The following is a 17,057-nucleotide window of genomic DNA, read 5'->3' on the forward strand; positions in this document are numbered from 1 at the left end:
ATCAGACTGACAGACCCATTTATGCTTTTTAAATATTGGCACATCATTAGCATTCTTCCAGTCCTCTGTGTTCCAACACTTATTGAAAATCAACATTAATGGTCCAGCAAGCTCCTCAGTCAGCTCTTTTAAAACTCTTGAGTGCAAGTTATCTGAACCAATTGATTTTAAAAATGTCTAACTTTAGCAGTTTCTGTTTAATATCCTCTGGAGATACTAGTGGAATGGAAAGAGTGATACCATACGATATGACTAAGCCATTTGTTTTCCCCCCAAATATAGAACAGACATTTATTGATCGCTTCTTTGTTTTCTGCATTATTATTGATAATTTTACCATTTCCACGTAGTAAAGGACTAGTGCCTTTGCTAAGATTCTGTTTCTTCTAGTATACCTAAAAATTCCTTCTTTTTGTTATTAACTCAGTTGGCTATAGATGTTGCCCTGTGTTCCTTTGCTTCCTTTATCAATTTTCTACAATTCCTAGCTTCTGATTTATATTCATTACTATCAACTTTACCTTTCTTCAATTTGTTATATATATATATTTTTATAGCTGCCTTCACTTCCCCTCTAAACCAGGTTGATTTTTTTAATCAATGTGGTCTCTTTAATTGATTGTGAGGTTATGGCTTTTTGGGCCTCTAGTAAAGTGTTCTTAAACAATTCCCAATTATCACTCACATTTTTCTGATTAAATTCTTCCTCCCAGGTGATCCATCCATCCATCCATCCACACACACACACACACACACACACGCACACATATGGTCTGAACTCTGGACTTTATTGCACATTAAAAATGTGATCAGCTTGTACCATTAATTTTTAGTGTTGTGATCAGTTCCTCTTTATCTGTCAGGATGAGGTCTAATATAGAATTCCCCTGTGTTGGATGCAACATTTTTTGAATTAGGAAAAGGAGAAGGGGAGTGCATATATTTTTGCAGGAACAGGGGAGGATTCTTCATATGTCATATTTGACCCATGGAGTGCTGCATGCACCCAGAGCTTTCCATATACTATAATACATGTGTTTATTTAATTAACAGGTGTTATAATAGCCTTACCACACTCAACTGTCACAGAATATCTGCATTGGTGCCTATATATTATGATGACTAGCATTCTGAAAATAGCACTTACAAAGACAGACAGACAGACTTGTATAAGGAATTTGATCTTGTATAAAATAATTATTATCCATCAAAGAAACACAATGTCATGGTGAAGTTGTTAACTCTGAAAAGCACTGTTTAGTGAGATCAGCATCAGGGTTGCACAGACATAACATGAAATTGTAAATGGTCTTAAATTTAGCTCATCACCAAACTTTATACAACATTACTATTATTTCAGGTCTGATAGGCGCAAAGTCACAGAGAACTGAAATAATAGTTTTAACAATTTTTTTACACTTAAGTAATTATTGACTTGTTAGAATAAATCTTTAATTGTGGATGAGTATTTAAACCATTATAATCTCTAGGGAACAAAATCTCTATGGGATATTTTCTGAGCAGTTAATCCCAAGTGTGCAATTAAAATTTCCTTGCTGGCTTTTTCTCACCTTGAGATTGAACTACAAAAATAATAACTTTTATATGTCTGTCCCGTGGTGCAGAATTCAAACATCTGAATCAGAGCAACGTTTTTCAGGTCGTACTTGGCTAACAATAAAATCAGTTTTTTTTTTAAGTACAGCCAAGACAAAGATATAGTAAAATGTACCTAATGTAAATTACATGATTCTAATATTTACCTTATTATGATCAGAGGCAACTTGTATCTAATTTTTCTAACAACTTTCTCTTTAGTAATGTCTTTTTTCATAATGATTTTTCCATCGTCAGCTTTTAAAATATTTAACATAGTGCATTACTAGCTACATTTTTCAAATATTTGCTTTTTTTGACAATCCTGTTTTTATTATCACTCCATCTTGTGCTCTGCACCCTGTTTCTCCCTAATGGCTCCATCTTTTCACTTCCATTTGGCATAAATGATTAACTGATGTGCAATTATCTAAAAACAGGCGGCAATGCAATGTTATAATTCCCTTGTTTTGTCATTAGCAAATATTAATGCATTTTAATGGATTAACCACCATCTGGGCTACAAGAAGCCAGTGTGTAACCATCTCACTTAAGCTATTATTCTGTTAAAAATATAATTAAGTGTTGTTAATGTGAAACTATGGCACTAAAATTAGCAATTTTAGTGCTACCAGTGATTGAAGTGCAAATACTCTTGTAAAACAAATGACATTTGGAGGAAGACTGTAATAAAGGAAAGTTGGATCCAGCTCTGAATTACTGGTGTTGTCCTGAATTATTTTTCAAAAGAGCTTTGGCCCTACTTGTCCAAACACTGCATTGAAAACTCACCTAATTATATTACAATCCAAATGTACTAGTCTAAACTTCAAAGTCTACAAGGTCTTGACTACGCTAGACATTAGGCATGCAGTGCCTATGTGGTCCCCCAGCAAACCCATAACACACCTTGCATCCATATACAAAATTGTTCCCAATAGCAAACATGAACTCTCATTAGATTTGCTCTGACCACAGCTAACCACTGTGTGGTCCTCCACTGCGCCTCGCCATCCTATCTATGCAGCTAGGAACCTGATGTCTCTCACTAACCATGGAGCAATAACCCTTTCTGATTTATTCATAGACATTTATTCCATGGAGGCAGCATGGTCCAGCTGTTAGATGACTGGACAGGGACTCCGGTGACCTGGGTTCCATACCCTCGGTGGGGGGATTCCTCCCCCCCCCCCCAAAGCCTTAGGCAGGCCTGGAACTTGCCCCCTCATGTGCAGCTCTGTTGGCTTGACTGGATCTTCCCTCCCAAATATAGAAGTCAAACTATGCCTATACGTACCCTGCTCAGACACTGACTTGTGAACTTGGGCAAGTCACTTTCCCGCACTTCCTTTGTCTTTGTCCCTCACTTTGTTTTGTCTAAATTATAAGCTCTTTGGGGCAGCACCTTCCTCTTACTATGTATTTGTGCAGTGCCTAGCACAATGAGTGTCCAATCTCAGTTGAGGGGGTAATGTACACGAATAATAAAGTGGAATATCGCTTCCCATCAATGGTTCCTGCACAATATGTGAAATGCAATAGCTTAAATCCCTTCATGACTTCTGACATGTTGATCTCCTTGATCAGTGGTCCCTGCGAACCTCCATGATGACAGTGCCCACTGGACAATCACCACATTGTCTTCCATTATGAACCTAGCTCTCATCCCTCTGCTCTGGTGCTGCAGTGGTACAGAAAAGCCACCTCCATTATGCTACAGTTTTGCAGACACAGGTGCTCATCCCAGGTCTTGAAAACAACTTCGCCCCGCCCATTTGAGACTGTGGTCCAGACCCAGAAATACACCTACCTTGTTGAATATCATCTTCAAATATTGCCCAGAACCAGGGACTGGGGCACAATTTTGCAGCATATGCTCCTTTGGCTGCTGGGTCCCCAAGGCTAGAGCTGGAACACCCTCCACTGCTTTGGTGTATCTACCTCAGATGCCTTGTGACGGCTCTTCACAAGTTCCAGCACCAACCTTTCCTACTGAGCAAAAGCTAAGCATTAATTCTGCATGTAGGGACTTACAGGAATTTCCCCAGGGAATTATGGGCGTTTGACTGCTTCTCCCATAATTACACTGGGCTCCCAGAAAGAGAGCTAGAGGGCAGGGTAACTGCACTTGATCATTTTCCTAGCCCGTCACTTAGACCACTGCACCATCTTTGCAACTCTCCACTGGCTCCACCTTCTATATAGCATCAGCAATAAACTACTTACTTTCACTTGGCCCTTCACAATTTATCTCCACCCTACCTATCATGTCTCATTTGCTACTGAGATTTCAAGTATCACTTCTGACTGGTCCATCATGCCAGGCTCCATTGCCCACTTCTTACATTTTGAAACAAATGCCATTGTGCTTTTTCCCATGCTGCAGCTCACACTTGGGAATAACTCACTGTAAACACCCACAAAGTCACCTCATTATCCTCCTTCAAACTCTCCTTTTCTATGGTGCTTACAAAAAACCCACAACGTGACAACAGTTAGGCTGCTGGTGTGCTGAGACCCCTGCCTATTGTGCTGACCAACAATGTCTCATTGTTTCCATGTCTGTCTGGATCCATATCTTGTCTCATACTGAGACTGTAAACTCTTTGGGGCAGGGGTTTTTGTTCTATTTGCACACTACCTAGCACAATGACGCCCTGGTTCATGACTGGGCTTTCTGGGTGGTAGGGTAACACAAATAAATAATACAGATGCTCCCCAACTTACGCAAGGCGTTCCATTCCGGAACGCCTTGTGTAAGTCGAATTTTGCGTAAGTCGGGGACGTATACCCGACAATTACGGAAAAAAACAAAAAACAACTTACGGAACTTTTTCCGTAAGTGCGTGTTTGCATAACCCAGGAAGCGTCTGTAATAAAATTGCACCTGAAAGAGCATGTTTCTGTTGACAGGCTGTACCAGAGGTGATGGTTACTAATGGGGCAGCATACTAGTGCAGTCTTTCTGAACATGCGAGTCTATAACCCTGCACAGGGCTTGCCTAGGATAGCTACAAATATTGAATGTCTAATTGAACTCCAGCAAGGAAGTTAAGCCGTTATTTTAAATCATTAGTTTCCTTCAACTAATGCATGAATGCACTGAATACTAAGAAAAATGAGAAGAGTGATGAGCATCCATAACAGGCTTTCCTAGGTCAAATGGAGACATCTGGTCTCCTTCACAAAGGCGAAAGGAGTCTCTGCCACTGTGAATAAGAAAAATTAAAAAAAACTGAACGTATCTAAGAATGGTAACATCTCTTGCTAGAAAGAGATTAGAAGAGGCACACCCTATGGGCTCGTGTAAGAGTCAGATCTCATTGCTAATATTAGTTATATTCAATATTATGATGTATATAAGAAGAGCAGTAAACCAGTGGTAAGGATGGCTCCAAAATTCACATGTTCACTATTGAAAAGCACACAGGAGATGTGGGTTAGTGATGTTCAGAAAGGGAACATTTTACTTTATTTGGAACTTGCCAGAACTCACCTCTATCCATCACTTAAAACTTGCAGCAGCAAATATGAATAAAATGAGAGACTGTTTCCAGTCAAACATTTCAGCTAAGTGCCGTCTGCAGCCCTCTGAAGAGCAGTTATATTTGCCAGTAAAGAAAAGAGTAAGTCTGCCTCGCCCATGCCTTCCTATATGAACACGTAAGAGGAGTTCTTTTCACACTCACAGGATTACTGCAATGGATCCAATCTTTTCAGTTAAAAGTTACTGTTAGTAAGAACTATCAGCTATTAGCCATGCTATGTCACTCACTGTGCTGTTACAGCTTAATTTTGGTGTAAAAACCCCCACAAGTTAATCATGTAATTCCCAGACAATAAGGAGTTTCAGGTCAGATAAGCAAGATATACAACTCAAACATGTCTTTGTCAGGGATTTCCAGTGGTTTGTATTTGATTTGGATAAAGGAACATGGGTAGCAGGGGAAAGGGTCTGCTCCTGAGTGAATTTGCTATTAGGTTGTAAAGGGATGTGCTTTAGAATTTCAGGCAATATTGTCAAGCAGTGAGATTTAATTCCAATAACTCCAGACCCAGTTAAGCTGCTGAAGGCTTGACTGGTTTATAGCTGATGGATTATCATTTCACTCCATCTGGGGGAGTTCCATTTGTGTTTGCTGTATGTATATGATAGGTGATAGACAGTTTTATCAGCCTTAAATCAATATAAAAAGTACAACTTCACAATATTTCTTATACCCAGGACAGCTAACTTTTGTTATTATTGTTTGCTTTTTTTTTAAATGGGGACTGTTAACAACTCTGTTCTAACTATTGTAAAAATCAGCTTAATTCTTGACGAACAACCTTTGAAAAAAAACTATAACACATATAAAGTAACAATTTTACTTCTGCACTATTTACTTCCTTCTCTTTTTGCCCCTTAATGTGCATGTTATTGTAGCTGTTAGCAAGATATAATAAAGTGTCTCACAACTTTGACTATTTCTACACCAAACTGGCTTTACTTTCCTATGCAGCCAGTTCTACTTTTCACAAAAGGATCTTATTTTCCTTTGTCTTCAGTTCAGCTCCAGATCTCAAACCATGGGTGTTTCTGTCATTAAGCCACAGGCAGCTGATCATTTCTTTTTTGGACCTTCAGCGACAAATTACTCACTGGTGGGAGAAACATGGAAAAGCAAACATATTCAGAGAACAGAGAAGTTCTAGACTAAGATCTCTTCATTTTTAAATAACGTCACCTGAAAACTTTTCTGGAAATAAAACTTTAAGTCCACAAGGCTTGATGTTGCCTTTAGAGGCTTACAAGTACCAAGCTTTAAAAGGGCAGCTGGTACCCAGGGCCGGCTCTGGCTTTCTGGCCGCCCCAAGCAAAAAAAAAAAAAAAGCGGCCAAACCGCCCTAGGATTGAGCGGAATGCCGCCACCTACAAGCTGCCACCCCAAGCACCAGCTTGCTTGGCTGGTGCCTGGAGCCGGCCCTGCCGGTACCTCTTGGAAAGCCTGGAAGCACATTCATTTCAGGATGCATTCTAGTCCACATTATATTCTCTAAATTTCTCATCTCATTCTTCAGTGTTAAAGAGATGTGCAGGAAGCAAGATCATTTCATCTGTTCTACTGCTCATTCTCCACAGGAATCATAACCCTTTGCTTGTGACATCATAATCATCTCCTCAGCAACTAATTATAATTTTGACAAAGAATTAGGACTTCAGTGTGGAAATTAGAAATAGGAGCAGATGTGCCTCTTCAGTAATATTAGTATTTGCCTCTGTACCTAACTTATTAACCTATCTCTTATACACAGCCACCAACTTACACATGGTTTACTAACAAAACAGATGCATTTCCTGCATGTAAACCTCTAGAAGAAACAGATAATCTGATATAAAAGCAGAACAGTTTCCAAATGGTATTTCAAAGTATTCCATGATGCATTAACAGTTGGTAATATACTTTCCTTTCTGTTGAGCTCACACAGTTTCTGTCTTCTTTGCTTAACTGGTTTTCCTTTTAGAATCAAATACATCAACACTGGCATTTTTCCAGGTCTGCATCTGTACTCAGTTTAATAGCAATGAAATTGCAAAGCGTGTGTGTGTGTGTGTGTGTGTGTGTGTGTGTGTGCGCACTTCCTACGAAGTTTGTTTTGTCAAAGACTCCTTTAAGAGGGTGGGAAAAGCAAATCCACTGCTGCTGTATTTGCTGTGTTTCCTAGAATGTTAAAGGCAATGTTGGCCTGTAGCTATCTAAACCATCAGGAGGTGATGGAAGAGGAGACCAGGGAGCATCCATGGGCAACAATGCTCATTACAAGGACTATTTTCAGAGTAGCAGCCGTGTTAGTCTGTATCCGCAAAAAGAACAGGAGTACTTGTGGCACCTTAGAGACTAACAAATTTATTAGAGCATAAGCTTTCGTGGACTACAGCCCACTTCTTCGGATGCATCCGAAGAAGTGGGCTGTAGTCCACGAAAGCTTATGCTCTAATAAATTTGTTAGTCTCTAAGGTGCCACAAGTACTCCTGTTCTTTTTACAAGGACTATGTTACTATACCCCTGTAGATCGTTTTAGATGCTTGTAGTTCTCTCAAAGCCCTAGAGGCAATTGTACAATAGGGAGCATAACTGTAGGACAGGGCAAAGATCCAAGCAGCTCTGGATGACTGATTCTTATAAATATTTCTCAATCCTTTGAATTGTACAATGAGAACTTTTTTGGTTGAAAAAACCTTCCACTATAAAGCCTATTTTAGCTTCTCTATAAAATGGACTTTGAAAATTGATTTGGCTGGAAAATTGTCCTATTTATTGTAAACGCTAAGGAGAATGCTTCTGTGAAGTTTGAAGAAAGTCCCAACAATTTGAAAGTGACAAATCAGTAAAAATTACCGATCTGAAATGTCAACTTTTGTCTAAATGTTTCTTTTTCTGCCTTTCTCTTAAAAACTAGTTACTGCCCCCATCAAGCTTTCTGCATAGTTAAATCTTCTTGAAACCATATGAGTCATCTGAAGAAAACACGATGTGATTGAGCAATTATTTACAGTTCTTTGTTGTGGTGCATTTTGTGATGCAATCCTGTTCCAATAGGTTCCAATGAGAGTTATCAAACCATTTCTGCTCCCATTAAAATTGACAGGAGGGTTTTTTTTTTTTTTTTGCCATTGACTTTAGTGGGAGCAGAACTGGACATTGAGGTCAACTGGGCATTATTCGTGAATTCTCTCTGATCCTAGTTAGTCACAGTTATTCAGAGTCATTAATTTATTGTCATGTACGGAACTCACAGATTTTCCATTTTTTAATAATACTAACCAGCTTTTCTTGTGTTAAATTTTTACATCTATTTTTTGTCTCTAATTATACTGAAAAAGTACTCTCAGGTGACTGAGTCAGCACTGCATGGGTGAGTTTCTGATCTGGCATTGATAATCCTACTGAGACAGACGTATTTTAGAGTACAAGAACGTCATCTCATGTTTAGATGCAAAGATCATGAAGCAAAGCTGAGCAGATCACTTGTGCAACTCGCAGAATAACACATTTCACCCCAAATGTGCTCTGAAAAGTTGGTACCAACTTAAATACTTCAGGTTTTTTCATGTGCTTCTGCTGACTTTAAGGGGAAGTATTTTACTTTTTGGTCTTCTTTTGTAATGATATTCTTCTCTCCAAAAGAGCCTCCTTCTATAAAGATATGTAAGAATTTCAAATATATTTTTCAAATGAGAAAACCGGTTTTAAGTGCAGAAAGTGCACTGTATATTTTCTTAAAACCTGTCTGTAGGTTAGAAAATAGTTTCTTAAAATGAAAAATAATCAGTCAAAAACATTAAGCAACTAAAACAGTTTGATGCAATGCCACCTCTCCAATAACCCTGACAGCAGAGGATCATGATTTCCATGATCTGAAGGGAAGAGTTATGGGTTTAATATGCTACCTTTTTTTGGTAAGGAATGTGATTGTAGCACCAGCAGAGATTTGGTTAAAAAAAAAAAAAAAAAAAAAACCAGAATAGTATGGTAACTCACATTATTCCAATTTACTGTCTTTTTCTATTATAATTTTCCATGAGTACTACTGTAAAAAGCTTTTTCCCCTACTTCATTAATGTTACTTTGTTCTGTAGACATTTTATTTAAAAAAATGTACATCCTCCTGTCAATTTTTTAATATAAGCCTGTTATCTCCGAGGGCCAGATTTGTCCCTGATTTACACTCTTGCAACTCCTTATATTCCATCAGGTTGCACTGGATACAAGAGAAGGCAGTGTGATCCACTGTAAACTACATGCATTGTAAATATGTAGGCATAACCACGTAGCTTTATCTGCTCCTACATATAAATGTTTTTTCTCCCGTTATATCTATACTGTCTTTTTCTATCTAAATATGGACTCTCATGTATATATGCTTTAGGTGTTCTGGGGCCAGTACTTTTAAAGTCATTGAGAGAGGCAATTCTGCAATATTACATAATGTTCATCCACTTGCATATTTCTAATACATATTATGATGCTTTAAGTTTATGTTTGAAAAATACTGCCCATTAATATATTTTATTTACATCATCTTCTATATTTCCCTGATGTAAAAGCCATGAATTGTAAGCTGCTTTTAGTGACAATGAATGGTGCTTCAGCTGCTAGATATTGTCATCGGGTCTCGCGTACAAATGGCAACAATGAAAGTTTGCCGACAATGAAATCTGTTATCAATCGTAAGTCAATATATGCTTGTTAATTTTGTTATGTAAAGCCTTCAATATGTGCATCTGGTTATCAATGGTAAATAAAGGCTGAATCTATGTTTTCTACATACCAAATTTAAAGTGTACCTGGCTACTTAAAATGGATATATAAACCTATCTTAACTATATACTCACAAGGGATGAAGCTCATCTGTTTCCTCAACTGTGATCTCCACCTAGAAAAGGGCATTCTGAAATGCAAGCTAAACAAGAGCCTGGTAGTGCAGAAAGTTATTGCACTAATCGTTCAAGCTTGGAGATCAAGTTTCCTAACTGGAGTTCAGATCACAAATGAAAATTGATTTGGCAGTTTTATCCTGTTGGTTGCACATTTGTATCACAAAACCTTGACAAAATTCAATAGAATTGGCCAACTATATTCAAGAGAAATTCAAAGAAGTGCTCCAGAGCAGGACTCAGGTGCCTTGGCAAATGCTGTGGGGAAGTTTGCTCAACATATAAGTCTCTAAGTCAGGATAGAATATGGGATTTTCAAAGACTGTTGTATGAGTCAGTGCTCAGACAGATGTCAGTTCTCATTCAGATACTAGCATGATGGAACAAATCCAAACTTAACTGCAGCCTTCTCTTCTGTTTATGGTATATTCTACATTTGTTTTTCACAATAACAACGTGAACAAAAATATTGTAGGGCTATGTTTAACTGAACATCAATGGGGCTTTCCCTTCTGAACACACACACTAACAGAAACACTCAGTCACCTGCACTTCAGTTTCCCAGCAGAGCCTGGTGGCTGCCCTGGAACTGAAGAAGATGTTAGAAGCCAGCAGAGCAGCCTAGCAACACTTTCATGAACTGCCACATAGACCAGACCTAGATTTGGAATTCTCACTCTTGAAGGGTGGAAAAAGCAATTGCCTTATGGAAGTCACTCACCTGGTGACCTCGAGAGGCTATATCTCAGGTCCACTAATCTAGGATGTGGCCCTGCAAGCTGCATTGCTGAGTACTCTGGCCCTGATATAGCAAAGTTCTTAAGCACATGAGTAATTTTGCTGAAGTCAATGCGGTGCCTTGCAGGATCAAGTGATTGTGCCTCTTTATAAGTAGTCATGGATTTCAATCTCCAGAGATGAGTTACTGCACGTGGCTTTTTAACGTGAAGAGGAGATTGGGAAGTCGAACTGCCATCATAAACCACATTGCTGTCAAGATGAGGCCATGGCTAAAGTCTTTATTTAGTGCTGTTTCTCACACTACCCACTACAAAAGTCAAATACCAAAGAATGTAAAAAGGAGAAAGAGCAAAGGAGAAAGGAAGATCGTAGTGAAAAATAAACAGAATATTAGACAGATCAATGAACATATTGTGTGGACCTAAGCCTCTTGTGCCATCCTTGCTTCTCGAGAGTGTTTTTCTATGCCCAATATATAGCACAGGCTCCCATTAGCTATTAAAAAACATTAAAAAACCCCACCTGAGGCACCCTATGAGTTTAAATCACAGGAAGAAAAGGTTCAAAAATTAAAGCTACTATGAAACCAAACTACAGAGCAAGTTTCACAAAACCTCAAACTAGGAGGTTTGCACCAATAAAATCCCTAATTATTGTATTTCTAATAATAATACCATGAGGATTCATGTGCACAAACATTTAGAAATGTAAAGTGCAAATCATATTATTATTATAACGACTCCTTAGAGATCAGTTTAAGTGCACAGCCTGCATATAGTGCAGTATTTGTGGCCACAAATGTAATGTACAGCATATGGCAGTGTATGCAGGTCAGAATATCACAGGGAGGCTAAGGGAGCAAAGGAAGATTTCCCATTCATTGGCATCAGAGAGCACTGCTTCTGTCTTCATTTACATTATTTCTCTGAGAGCCAGAAATGTCTTTTTTTCCATTTTTGAGCACACACTGATGCTGGTTTATGATGATATTTTACTGACTGCAATTTAATCATACAGTGTTGCCCTTTCACACTATTGGACTATAGTCAGTAGTAGTAGTAGCAGTAGATGTACATATCCTAATATATTAAACTGAATTACAGATTTGCACGATAATCTATCATTCACTTCTGCCTTTCCTCAAATCGATCCCAAAGAACTGCCTCTACACAACAGCATTCTTACTGCACAGAGAGGAGCAGGTGGCTTTTCCTAACTTCTCTGCATCTTTTTTCCTGCCTAGTGTGTCCTAACCATACAGAAACATGGTCAAAATATTTCATCCATCAAAATGATACTTTTCTGCAGAATGAAATACATTGAGAAGAAAGACATTTCTGTAGAGGCCATCAGCCAGCTGAGTCTAGCTGAGATGAACAGACTGTGCTCCTGCATGTTTTCTTATCCCAAATCCAGCTTTTCTGATTGCCACAGCAGCGTGACAACCTGTTAATTGTAAATGACAGGTGCTCACCATCTGGCTCAACTACAAAAAATATAAAGATTTTCTTCCAAATAAGGATTTATTCTTATTCTGCTTTGGCCAAGAATTAAAGAGGAAACTGAATGTTAGTTTCCTTTTAACTGATCAACCAGTTAAAAAAAATCCAGCCCCTCTTCCATGCACTTAATTTACAATAACTTGTTTTAGTAATTACCAGTTAAAGACTGTTTATAATATTTTCAGGTTTGTAACATTTATCCTGACATTTGCTAGTTTCTTTGTCCAGTTCTAATGCAGTATAAATAAATCTCTAAATGGTATGTAAGGAGCTGAAATTATTCTCTCTCTAAACCGTTGGGGTTCCAGTTATAATAGGGACATATGTCAACTTAGGTGTGGGGACTGGACTTTTAGGGTGTAGTTGCATCTCTATTTATTATTATATATTTGTATTCTAGTGGCGTCTAAGGATTCCAGATTACATAATGTCAAAGAATGTAATGAGACCATTTTTTAAAAATAGCTATCAGTTCAGTTTCATCCAGAAATATCTGAGCCATCAGCATGGTCTTCCAAAGTTAGTATTAGCATTCTGGCTTTTTGGATATTATATTTAACCCTCAATTTTACAGAAATTTTCATAGTATGGTGATTAATTATTATATCAACATATTTATCCAAATCACAGTCAAAAGTCAACCATTTCATTTACGAAATTGTTAATTAACAAATAATTAACATAAATTGTAAAATAGTTATTTTTCCAATTATCTCCCTTTGGTATATGCTAGTTATACAAATTAGCAACAATTTTTTGCAATTTTCATATTTAACCGCTAGATGGCACGAACAGTCTCCATATTTTCTTTAGCAAGGATTACTTGCAGTTTTTCAGTTCCACAAGCAGGTGGCATTAACAGTATCTGTTTATTACACTACAGTGACAAACAGATACTGAAAGACAAAAATAAATTGTATTTTTAAAATTCTGATGCATAAATGTTAACAGTTTCTATTAGGAATGACAATGTCTTTTAAAAAGCTCAGGAGTACTTGTGGCACCTTAGAGACTAACAAATTTACCAAGATAGGACAGACTCTTCTGCTGGGCTAAGAGTATAGCTGGAAAGATTGGGTGGGTTAAGGGAACTACTGTTGTGGCTCCTTGTGGCAGGAAGCAGTTTGGATAGTTTAGTGTTCTTTTTCCTTTGTAGAGAGGCAAAGTTTGTGTTGTAAATGGCTTGTCTAGTTTTTGTAAAGTCTATCCATGAGGAAGTTTGTGTGGAAGGTTGTTTTTTTTATGAGACTATCCAGTTTTGAGAGCTCATTCTTAATCTTTCCCTGTTTGCTGTATAGGATGCTGATCTTTTAAATGCATTTATTTTTAAATTTTAAATGTCTTTTAAAGCAATATTACATATATACGAATACATAATACAAATAAACATACTGCATGCACAAACACTTCCACTCTTTCTTTCCCAAAAGCTCTTCTACTCAAATGTATTGCAATGGTGTTAAAGAGTGTGTTCCTAATGTTAAGCTTTAAACTGTTGCTAAGTGTGTGAGGAGGGAAAAATATATGCAAGTTTGAATACCATATAGGAAAAGGCAGGTGACAGACTTTATGGGAGAAGAGACATATTGTAGAATGGGAAAGAATGGAAGTTCTTTGCTGACACGACTGATATCACACAGCTGATAGAAGGGCCCAGAAAATTAACAAGAAGGGAGATATAAAATGTTCTGATGTTGCCTTTCCACCAGGAAAATTGAGACACTAGTGATTAAACAGAATTATTATTAGTAAGGATGATATTCAAAAAAAGATAACCAAGAGAAGGTGCAGCATTAAACCTCTCTCTCCCGTAAAACATGTTTAGAAGTCTGACTGCTCTACATACTTATTTTTCCTAAATTGCCTCTCAGGGATTAAACGCTCAATAAAATCTATTTATAGAGAAAGGGATTTTGTAGACGAGAGCTGAATTTCTCAACTTGGGGTGATGTCACAATTCTCTACATTGATAATTGTGTACATTAAACTATAAATTTCTGCAGAGAAGGGGGTATAATCAAATTGTGATCAAGTAAGCTAGGTATTTTTATTATCTGTAAAGTTGCAGTCCATTATCTTTAATAATGGACAAGTCTGGAAATCTTGAAGGCATGGGACTGTCCAAGACAAGGTCATGAAGATAACCCAGGGATTTGCTACCAAAAAAACATAGCTGAGTTAGAGAGCTGGGAAGATGTAGTTATATTCATTCACTTCAAGTGAAATTCCCTCTTGCGGAGAGGGTCAGCACATAGGCATGATACCATTCAGATCCCCTTTAAGCCTCATTTTCAGGGTTCACATAGTGCCTAGTTCTCCTGCTGGCCCTCTGCACAGGGGTGAATTCATAGTTTGTGAATATTTTTGCCTGAAAACAAAGATTTTTGTTCAGTTTTGCAAAAAACTATACTCATTGGAGCCAATGACTATTGTTCATTGATGTCATTTATTCCCATTAAGTTAGCATTGAGAAGCTCTGCTTTCATTTTACAAAATACAGATAAAAGGTTCCTTCCTGTCCATCTTCTCCAGAGCCATGTTTGCCAGCATAAGACAGCTTTTTGCAAGGAAAAATGAAAGTCAGACACTTTAATTCCCCTGAGCTAAAGCTGCTGAAAGATTCAGTCACCCTGACAGTGATCTGCATACAATAATGGGGATGATTCAAGGTATACTTACATGATGTCTGAGATCAAAAAAATAATTCTGAGACTTCTCCCACCAATGGACCCAGGCTCTTTCCCCAGTGGATTGCAGGGAAGAAGGGAACATGCCACAGAGGCAGTACTCCTACAATGCTCAAATCCATTGCACCATGTTTCCTTGTACTAACAGAAGCAGAAGGGAGAGTTTGGCTTTAAAGGTCTAAACCAGCACCTTGACTTGCACGCAGAAGATATTCCTGGAGTGCTGTCTGGAGCACTATGTTCCCTATGGCTAACCTATCTAAGCAAAGTGGGCTGCCACATTCTGTGTTAGCTGAAGTATCAGGATAGTCTTCCAGTGACATATTATGTATAACTGATGGTGAGTGAGATAATATCCTGCATTGGACCAACTTCTCCTGGTGAAAGAAACAAGCTTCTGAGCTTACACAGAGCTCTTCTTCACATCTATGTAAATTTGAAAGCTTGTCTCTCTCACCCACAGAAGCTGGTTTAATAAAAGATATTACCTCACCCACTTTGTCCCGCTAATATCCTGGGACCCAAACGGCTACATAACCCTGCATGCAAAATGTCGTAAAAACAGCCATACTGGCTCAGACCAAAGGCCCATCTACCCAGTATCCTGTCTTCCGACAGTGGCCAGAAGGAATGAATAGAACAGGTAATCATCAAGTGATCCATCCCCTGTTGCCCATTCCCAGCTTCTGTCAAGTTTTCTGAGCTGCAGCTTGAAGCAGGAGAATGAGAACAGATATTAGAAGAGACGCAAGAGCAGAGAAACAAACAGCAGCATGAAGCCCTGGAGCTGGCCTTTCCCTTGCCTCACTTAGTTATTTGACAGATACATTGGCAGCACCCCTCCTCAGGTATCATTTAGAAACACTGCCCGTACCACAAACAGACTCTTCTCCCCAGCTCCTAAACTCAAAAACACACTCAGTGCTGAAGGAAATTCAGACAATTACCAAGGAGACATTAAATGCTTCAGTGGTTTGATTAACAGACTCATACATTACAAGAACAGAAGGGACCATTGTGACCATCTAGTCTGTCCTGTACAACATAGGCCATAGGACTTAATCATGGACTATCAGGGTTGGAAGGGACCTCACGAGGTCATCTAGTCCAACCCCCTGCTCAAAGCAGGGCCAATCCCCAACTAAATCATCCCAGCCAGGACTTTGTCAAGCCTGACCGTAAAAACCTCTAAGGAAGGAGATTCCATCACCACCCTAGGTAACCCATTCCAGTGCTTCACCACCCTCCTAGTGAAAAAGTTTTTCCTAATATCCAACCTAAACCTCCCCCACTGCAACTTGAGACCATTACTCCTTGTTCTATTATGTGGTACCATTGAGAAGAGTCTAGATCCATCCTCTTTGGAACCCCCTTTCAGGTAGTTGAAAGCAGCTATCAAATCCCGCTTCATTCTTCTCTTCTGCAGACTAAACAATCCCAGTTCCCTCAGCCTCTCCTCATAAGTCATGTGCTCCAGACCCCTAATCATTTTTGTTGCCCTCTGCTGGACTCTTTCCAATTTTTCCACATCCTCCTTGTAGTATGGGGCCCAAAACTGGACACAGGACTCCAGATGAGGCCTCGCCAATGTCCAATAGAGGGGAATGATCACGTCCCTTGATCTGCTAGCAATGCCCCTACTTATACAGCACAAAATGCCGTTAGCCTTCTTGGCAACAAGGGCACACCGTTGACTCATATCTAGCTTCTCGTCCACTGTAACCCCTAGGTCCTTTTCTGCAGAACTGCTGCCTAGCCACTTGGTCCCTAGTCTATAGCAGTGCATGGGATTCTTCCGTCCTAAGTGCAGGACTCTGAACTTGTCCTTGTTGAACCTCATCAGATTTCTTTTGGCCCAATCCTCTAATTTAGATCCCTCTGTAGCCTATCCCTACCCGACAGCATATCTACCACTCCTCCCAGTTTAGTGTCATCTACAAACTTGCTGAGGGTGCAGTCCACGCCATCCTGCAGATCATTAATGAAGATATTGAACAAAACCAGCCCTAGGACCGACCCTTGGGGCATTCCGCTTGATACTGGCTGCCAATTAGACATGGAGACATTGATCACTACCCGTTGAGCCCGATGATCTAGCCAGCTTTCTATCC

At 38.9% G+C, this 17,057-nt stretch overlaps 1 protein-coding gene across 12 annotated transcripts in view; it reads right to left on the reverse strand.

The window, feature by feature from the left end:
• LOC101946279 (leucine-rich repeat and fibronectin type III domain-containing protein 1-like protein) overlaps positions 1–17,057 on the reverse strand; it is a 226,402-nt gene that overhangs the window by 32,588 nt on the left and 176,757 nt on the right. The window contains exon 1 of one of the 12 annotated variants that reach the window (XM_065571620.1): positions 3,407–3,580. The exons of the other annotated variants lie outside the window; for them this stretch is intronic. The gene's annotated coding sequence lies outside the window, so the exon portion shown is untranslated. Of the gene's footprint in view, positions 1–3,406; positions 3,581–17,057 lie in introns of those variants that run through there. 12 annotated transcript variants of the gene reach the window in all.

Source organism: Chrysemys picta, chromosome 17 (assembly GCF_011386835.1).
Source record: "Chrysemys picta bellii isolate R12L10 chromosome 17, ASM1138683v2, whole genome shotgun sequence".
In the NCBI taxonomy this organism is placed as follows: Eukaryota; Metazoa; Chordata; order Testudines; family Emydidae; genus Chrysemys; species Chrysemys picta.